Below are 8826 nucleotides of genomic sequence, written 5' to 3'. Positions count from 1 at the left end.
CAGAGACAAAAATACATATGAAATGAAAACACAATTTTAGGCATAGGAAAAAAGGTTCACTTTTATGAACATTATCAGTGAAACATGTGACACACCAAGAGAGAAATACACCAGATGAAGACACCATGTTATAAGAGGATGTGCTTACCTTGTTTTGTGCAATCTGGTGCATTCCTATATCTAGAAAAGTTCTCAACGTCCAGGAATACTAGATAATTGTATAGGAAAGGTCTTTTATTGTTTTCTTGTTTATTGATTGATTGATTTTTTAATATTTTTATAGATCTTTATTGCAGTATAATTGCTTTACAATACCGTGTTAGTTTCTGTTGTACAACAGAGTGAATCAGCCATATGCATACACCTGTCCCCATATCCCCTCCCTCTTAAGCCTCCCTCCCACCCTCCCTGTCCCACCCCTCTAGGTTGTTGCAAAGCACCAAGCTGATCTCTCTGTGCTATGCAGCTGCTTCCCACTAGCTATTTTACATTTCGTACTGTATATATGTCGCTGCTAGTCTCACTTCACCCCAGCTTCCCCCTCCCCACCCCGTGTCCTCAATGCATAGGAAAGGTCTTTAATCCAGGATTTTCTAAGGATGACTAAAAGATTTATTGAGAATGAGTGAAACCTCAATCAGAATTAGAACTACAAATTTCACTACACATTAAATTAGGCACTAGTCAATGTGCCTGTACATTTATAGATGGTATTTTGATATAAGCTTTATTTTTTTTCACTTCCTTGTATGCAGCTGGTCCCCTACTGGGTCCGTATAGATTGCCTTTACATAGTATTGATATAACAGAGAGGGCAGAGTGTGGACTCAGGATGCAAGCTGTGTGGCTTCGATTCCTGGTTTCCTCACCAACTGTGCAGTCTTGGTTAAGTTTCTTAATCTTCCTGTACTTCAGTAACATCATTTATTAAATGTTATGAGTGTAAAATGGATAACACAGGCAAGTACTTAGCAAGATATCTGCCACGGTCTCGGTCTCAGGACGTTGCCACATTAAGACTGTTATAGCTGGGATGCAGAGGACAAAGCAGTCGAGGTCAGCTGTTTGCACTTTAAAACAGGCTCATAAAGTCCATTTCAGGTGATTAAAAGTAGGCTTTCAATCACAAAGGAGATTTGAAAACAGTTTACTAAATTATCAAATCTACTCTTTAAACATCACATCAGGAACAGAAGTTTGGAGGATTGAACATGAAGTTTTTACTACAAACTATGGAATAGGAAGCATGATTTAGGGGCAATTTCCTGCTGAACAGTGATTAGATAAAAGTCCTTGGCCAGGGGAAAGCCCTGAAGCAAGAGAGAGAAAAGTGCGTTGAGGCTTCAGAGGGAAGCCTACTCCCATATCGTAGGTGATTTCAGGGACAGAGAGCATGTTCTCTGTTCCCATTTGGGAGGCAGGGCTCTATAATGCTCCCCAAATGGGATGACCAGAGGATTTTACGTGAAGGTTTTGCGTATTCATGCAGAAAGAGGGCTTGGCTTGCATCTTTTGTTGCATCGCGGAGTTCTGAAAGACCTGGTGGTGTGGAGAAAAATCACGAAATTGCTTCATGCCTGAAGAGAGAACATCTGATTGTAAAGAAGGTTAGTAGATCACTGGAGGCCTGGGGTTGAGATAAGGGGCAAAATGAGTGTGTACACATCAAGACCATGGTAGGGGCTCTGGTCATGAGCAAGGCTCTGTGGATACGTCAGCTGTGGATACAGAGAGAACAAAGGTGGTCATAAAAGGTTAATATGGAGGGTGATATAGGGAGGAGTACCCTTGAAAAATACACTCCCCCACTCCCTCTGTTGTGATGACCTGTCAGCAGCTGCTTACTTTCCGAAGCTCTCCCACAGGGGACCGGGTCAAGAGGCAAGCGCCCAAGAGGAGTGCATATCCTTAACATCTCTGTTAATTAAATACTTACACCAAAAAGAACGTTTCGACAAGATGTGACAGAATTACCTGCAGAAGCCTAGATTATATTTCTTTAAAAAATAGACTTTAATTTGTAGAGCAGTTTTGGGTCCACAGCAAAATTGAATGGAAGGTACAGATATTTCCTATATAACCCCCATCCCTACACATGCATGGCCCCCACCATGGTCAACAACCGCCATCACAGTGGAACATTTGTCACAATTGATAGACCTAAAATGACACATTATTACCAGTGAGAGTCCATAGATTACCTTGGAGTTTTTCCGAGAGGGTTTACTTGCCCTTCGTTTTTGAAGGATTATTTTGCAAAGTACAGATGACTGGGTTGGTGGTTTTTCTTCTCTTAACACTTTAAATATTGCACTCCACTCTCTTCTGGCTTGCTCCTTTCTGAGAAGTCAGATGTAATTCTCACCTTTGTTCCTCTCTCAGTGTTGATTCGTTGTGGTGTCTTGCAGGATTTTTTTTCTTTATCTTTGATTTTCTGTAGTTTGAAAATGATATGCCTAGATGTACATTTGGGGGGCATTTATCCTGCTTAGCATTCTCTGACCTTTCTGGATCTGTAATTTGGTATCTGATATTAATTTGGGGGAAATTCTCAGTCACTATTGTTTCCAATATTTCTCCTGTTAATTTCTCTCTTTCTTCTCCTCCCTGTATTCCCATTATGTGTATGTTAGAACTTTGGTAGTTGTCCTATAGTTTGTGGACATTATGTTCTGTTTTCCTTTATTACAGTTTTTTTTCTATTTGCTTTTCAGTTTTGGAAGTTTCTATTAAGATATGCTCTATACCTGAAACGAACACAACATTGTCAATTAACTATACTCCAATAAAAATTTTTTAAAAAACGATATGCTCAAGTGCAGACATTCTTTCCTCACCTGTGTCCAATCTACTGCTAAACCCAACAAGGGAATTCATCTCTGTTACAGTGTTTTTGATCTCTAGCGTGTTTCTTTCTCTCTCTTTCATAGGATTGCCATCTCTGTTTATATTGCCCATCTGTCTTGCATGCTGTCTGCTTTATCCTTCAGAGCTCTTAAAATTTTAATAATAATTGTTTTAACTTTCTGGTCTGATCATTCCAATATCCCTGCCATGTCGTCTCCTAATGCTTGCTTAGTCTCTTCAGAGCGTGTTTTTGCCCATAGTATGTCTTGCAAATTTTTTTGGTAGCCAGATATGATATGCTGGGCACAAGGAACTACTGTAAATGGGCCATTAGTAACGTGGGGGGGAGTTGTGTAGGGGGAGGGGAAGCATTCTATGGTCCTTTGATTCGGTCTCGGTCTTTTCATGAGCCTCTGCACCTGGATGGAGAGCTTCATGTGTGCTTCTCAATTACACCCCCTCACCCCGCTCAGGTGGGACAGGATGGCCAGAGTGGGCTGGAATTGGGGATTTCCCTTCCCCCAGAGCACTTAGACTGATAAACCCCAGCCGGTTAGGCTCTGGTTAAATAGTTTCTCCCGAGGGCAGATCTTGCGAAAACCAGAATGCTCTGGTGCATTTCAAGATGGCTTCTTTTCCCATCCCCTACGAAAAGCGTGAGAGGATTTTTCTCAGATATTCACTGTCAGAACCCGGTAACGCTCCCAAAGTTAAGACTCACGAAAGTGTGGCGTCCTCCCGGTGACTGGGTGCCCCTGGAGCTTTTCCTCTCTCAGACTTGTCCACACTGACCAGCAATTCATCAATTACAGCTCGGCTTTTTATACCCCCGTGCTTGGTTCCTACAGAGGTTTCTGCCGCGGGGCTTCTGATCCGGTAAGTGCTGATTCTTTGTATTCGCCTGTCAGTGAATTTCGTAGCAGCAGTTTGTCCGTGTGACCCCACTTAGTGGTCTAAAGAGTTGTTGATTTTTCAGTCTGTTCAGCTTTTCACTTCTTGTTAGGACGGAGTGGCGACTTCCAAACTTCTTATGTGCCGAACAGGAACTTGGAAGTCTATATTACAGTTTTTAAAGGAAGCTCCGAGAACAAGTTGAATGCAGTGGGGAGAAATACGGAGAGTTGTGCTTCTGCACATCTGAATCATAATGCATAAGTATCCAACTTGCTATTAAAAAAACACTGGGGGCTTCCCTGGTGGCGCAGTGGTTGAGGGTCCGCCTGCCGATGCCCAGGTCCGGGAAGATCCCACATGGCGCGGAGCGGCTGGGCCCGTGAGCCATGGCCGCTGAGCCTGCGCGTCCGGAGCCTGTGCTCCGCAACGGGAGAGGCCACGGCAGTGAGAGGCCCGCGTACCGCAAAAAAAACCAAAAACAAAACTGTATACCACACACTTGTAAACCATCGACACTAAATCATGAATATGTGAGGGACGGGAAAGGGCTCCTCTTCCAGGGGCTTCTCCTTTTCTGTCTGCATTGCCTTCGTTCTGCAGCTCTTCTCACTCCCTGGATATCTTGCCCCAGCCTGTGTAGGGCTGACATATGACTTCATTTTCAACCCTTACTTCCTAAATTCTTAGTCATCACATTTGCAAACACTTGGTATTCCCAGCCTGCCAGGTGTTTATATTTGTGTTGTTTCTCCCAGTTACGTTGTCTCGTCCTCGTTAGTTGGCCATGGTGACGATTTCTATGTGTTTCTAGGTTCTGCAGCTCTGTCTAAAGCGAACCTCCTGAATCCCACCTCTCCCTTCACTGTTTCTGTATTTGCCCTGCTAGACAATCAGCCTTCCGGATGATACATCAGTGGGAGGGTCATCGTAAATCACCTTAGTCAGGAGGACTTGCTTTGTGCTTCCAGTTGAGCTGAAAGGTGGTTCCTCATTGCAGAAGCAAGATAACATTTCCTATTTGAAGATTAAATGTTCCCTTGACAGCAGCAACTAGATGTACCCCTTAAACATTTTCCATCCAATGGTGTATAGGCAGCAGGAGTTCTGTTCATCCCCAAGTAAAGATCTAATGTAGAAATAATGATACTTTTCGTTATGAAGATTGAGAATGCTATTTTGCTATGTTCACTTCGTGAGATAAATAATTATTCCACAACAACAAAAACTATTGCTGGTTACTGTATTCAGTTTTCAATAGTTTTGAGTAGATTTGAAAGGTATGGACGATAAGTCACTGAAGAAATGAAATTTCCTTTTTGAGGAAAGATAATCACAAAGGAACCAAGTTTAAGTTTCACACACCAATGTTGATTACCTTTCTACAAGCAGTTAGAATGTTCTTTTCTAAGCTGCAGAGCAATTAATGGCTAGAACTGCAGGAAGTATTTAATTGAGTATTGATTTAAGGCCAAGCTGTTGGTTGGCTAAGGCATTGCATTATAATTAATGGACCTGAACCAGGCTTTAATTTTTCTACACTCTACCTGATTTTCAAGCGTTGTTGTAAGAACAACCCTCAAACAATCCATAGAGGGAGTCTCGGACTTTTCCTGTTAACGTTTTAAAGTTTTGACTGAATTTTTAAACATACGCAGAAGATTTTTAGCTTTCGGTAGTAACTTCAGTCTGCTGCCTTTTTAATAAATTTAAGATTAAATTCTCCCATTGCCAGATTGCCAGTTAGTCAATCAATTCATACATGCAAATTTAATACAGGGTAATATGATCCATGGCATTACTGAAGAGGACGGTGCCTTACACTTCCCTGGAGTTCTGTAGACAGAGAAGAAATTCTCATTTGTTTGGGGTAGTGCTGAATGCTTACTTGAAGGGCAGAGGATGGGCAAAAATTCCTTTCAAGGCCTCACCTGTAATAACCTCCAATGATTAGTCCCTATAGAATGACAGAAATATATGAGTTTGCAATTTTAAAAATAGACATCTGGCCGTTTTCTGATACGGCACATTACTCAATTCTAGCCTTGCTATGTTTAGGATGATGACTTACGTTTTTCTCAGTTTAAGTGTCAAATGCATAGCCTCCTTGGGACCTGTAGGTATACAAAGATGAATAAACATAGTTGGGAGTGGCCATCTCTATGCATGTTACAGCCTATTTTGAATATAAACATGACAACTGTATGGCATAACTAAACCATATGGCAATATGTAAGACATGCTATAATAAAGAACGAATTATTGGTTAAATCTGTGAGCGAAACTTTCTAAAATGATCAGCCATCTCATTTTCCTTGTCCTACTTGCTTACCTTCCTCCCCAGTTCATTCTTAGAGCTAAAACCCCTTAATTTCGAGTCTCAACATTACCCAACAGTTGCCGCAAAGCCTTCTGCGGCGTAAAAGTTTCAGTCTCTTCAATCTCATCTCGCTCTTTGAACATTTGAGACTAGCTGTTTGTTTCTGCTGTGTGGTGGTTTGGGAGTTTGTTGTAATCCCAGCAGCAATTTCAAGTCTGGCAACTGGTACTCCCTTTCTGAAGTGTGAACAGCTACTTTGTGTCAGGTCCCCAGAGAGTTTATGCTTTGGAGAAAAAGCAATGGAACACTTGCAGGAAGGGTTATACCCGCTGAATTTTAAAGCACTTCAGTGGATTCAAGGCTCCAGTACATTTTAATGATCGTGGAGCCCAGAGTATAGTCAGTCAATCTCTCAGGAAGTAGGTGCCCAGGATGAACCTTGAGGATTTTAGATATGCGTCACTGAGTGACTACTTTAATTTACTCTGCGTCTTCAGAATTAGGTGGCGTGAAGAAAAATGAGATAGACTGTAGATTTCTTTCCGTTTCAGATCAACCAAGTTACCCGCTGATAAAACAGCATAAAAAATGAGCATGTTTATAACTATACTCATTTTGAATACTGAGTAGTGAATTTTAGGGGCTGGAGCTGTGCTGGAATCTGAGTATACTGATGAAAAGGGTAAACAATTACCTTTAGCTTAGCTCTTTGTGAATGTATTGTACGTATAAACACGTCTGAGTGTCATTTAACATTTGCAGAATTGTCAGTTCACTTAGAGTATTGTACTTTTTATTCTTTAAACCTGATATTTATTCATATGTTATTTGAAATATGTGAAGAAAATTCAAAACCTTCTTGAGTATGTGTGTTTGTATGACTCAGACCTCCGGCGATGCTATGGAAAAAACATTTTCTTAAATGCTAATTGTCAACACATTCGTTCCAATAACACTGTGCCTTTTATTTTTGTATTGAAATATTCTCACTATGAGCACAGAGAATGAAAGCTATGTTGCAGTAGCAGAGGCACTCTGAGCTTTTCCTGTTTGAACTGAGTTAGCAGTTAAGAGGCATGTATCAAAGGCATGTACTATGATGAGCTGATGAGAACATGGCTTCTTCTGGAAAAGGAGATGGGCATTTGGGCCTGAAAGTGCTTGTGGATTATATAGTTAGCATTCCGGGCACAACGAGGGTAAAATGGAAAAAGGGTGGGTATCCTGTGAATGAATGAATGAAAAAATGAAAGAATAGCCAATACTATTGTTGACGACCGTGATTAAGTTATATTTTCTGTTACCCCTCCTGTGTTATCTTAGGTCTCACAGAAGCCTGGGGAAATACTGTCAAGGAGATCTAGCTAAGTAACAATACGCAATGATATCAAAAAGAGTGTTTGAACACTGACAGTGGAGGCCCTGGAAGTAGAAACCCAAGCCTCCCCTCTTCCCTGCCAGGGATTCTGTAGTGATTGGAGCACAGACTGCATCTAGGATAGGTCTTTTCCAAGCTCAAGCTCAGCACAGTGATTTTTTTTTTTTTTTGCTGTGAAACATTGGTAAATAATTTAGCCTACTACCCCTCAGTTTCCTCATCTTAAAAAAAAAAAGATAATAATCGTCCCTACCTCATAGGGATGGCTTGAGTATTAAATAAGATGACCTATGTAAACTATTTAGAGTAGTTCTTGACAAATTTGAAGAATTTTCTAAGTATCAGTAATTATTATTAATATCACCATCATCATCATCATCACTTCATCTGTGGAATCCTGAATGTTCCATCTATTCTCCTTTGTAGCCTTTAAAATTATCCGTCTGAAAATGGTATTGGACATTTGTATTCTTTTTTTTTGCAGTACGCGGGCCTCTCACTGTTGTGGCCTCTCCCGTTGCGGAGCACAGGCTCTGGATGTGCAGGCTCAGCAGCCATGGCTTATGGGCGCAGCTGCTCCGCGGCATGTGGGATCTTCCCGGACCGGGGCACGAACCCGTGTCCCCTGCATCGGCAGGCGGACTCTCAACCACTGCGCCACCAGGGAGGCCTGGACATTTGTATTCTTGATCACTGGTGTTCTTACCGGCTGTCCATGTGACTCTGAGGGGGGTGCTGATCTGAACCACGTGCTGCTCTCAGGGTGTCTCAGCTCTGATGTCACTCTCTCTTTCCTTGTGTGGTCCCTGTTGTTTTTCCCTGATGAAATTTTTACCTGAGGGAAAGGATGTCCCTAGCCTCAAGGTAGGCCTGGTGTTTGTGGTTTCTTAAAATACCTTGATATTAAAACAATACTTATTTGTCTTTCCCTTTCTCTTGTAGATGTCTCTGCAAGATTCCCTCGGAATGAGTTGGAAAACAAGAAAGGTGGATTCTTAGAGTGCTGTACTCACAAATGCCACTCACTCCACTAGCACGCAGCCAGTGGGCTAGGCCAGACCTCAACCACTATCCTCCACTTCAGGTATGTTTGCTGGTCACTCAGACCACATCTTAAGGTTTAAAAAGAGTGTTTTAACTGACCAAACCTCTTACTTGAAATTTGTAATTTTGTTACCGTAAGCTCCAACCATCACTTCAAGTGGTAGGCTAGTTTGTTTATTTGAGATTTTTCTTGTTTTTTGAGGAAGGCCTGTATCACTATGAACTTACCTCTAAGAACTGCTTTTGCTGCATCCCAAAGGTTTTGTATGGTTGTGTTTTCATTGTCGTTTGTCTCAAGGTATTTTTAAATTTCCTCTTTGATTTCATTGTTGACCCATTGGTTTTT

Source organism: Aethalodelphis obliquidens, unplaced genomic scaffold, assembly GCF_003676395.1.
Source record: "Aethalodelphis obliquidens isolate GAN/ISIS:26980383/991018 unplaced genomic scaffold, ASM367639v1 scaffold6, whole genome shotgun sequence".
Classification (NCBI taxonomy): domain Eukaryota; kingdom Metazoa; phylum Chordata; class Mammalia; order Artiodactyla; family Delphinidae; genus Aethalodelphis; species Aethalodelphis obliquidens.
The sequence above is the reverse complement of the archived record's forward strand: the minus strand, read 5'-3'. Positions refer to the sequence as shown.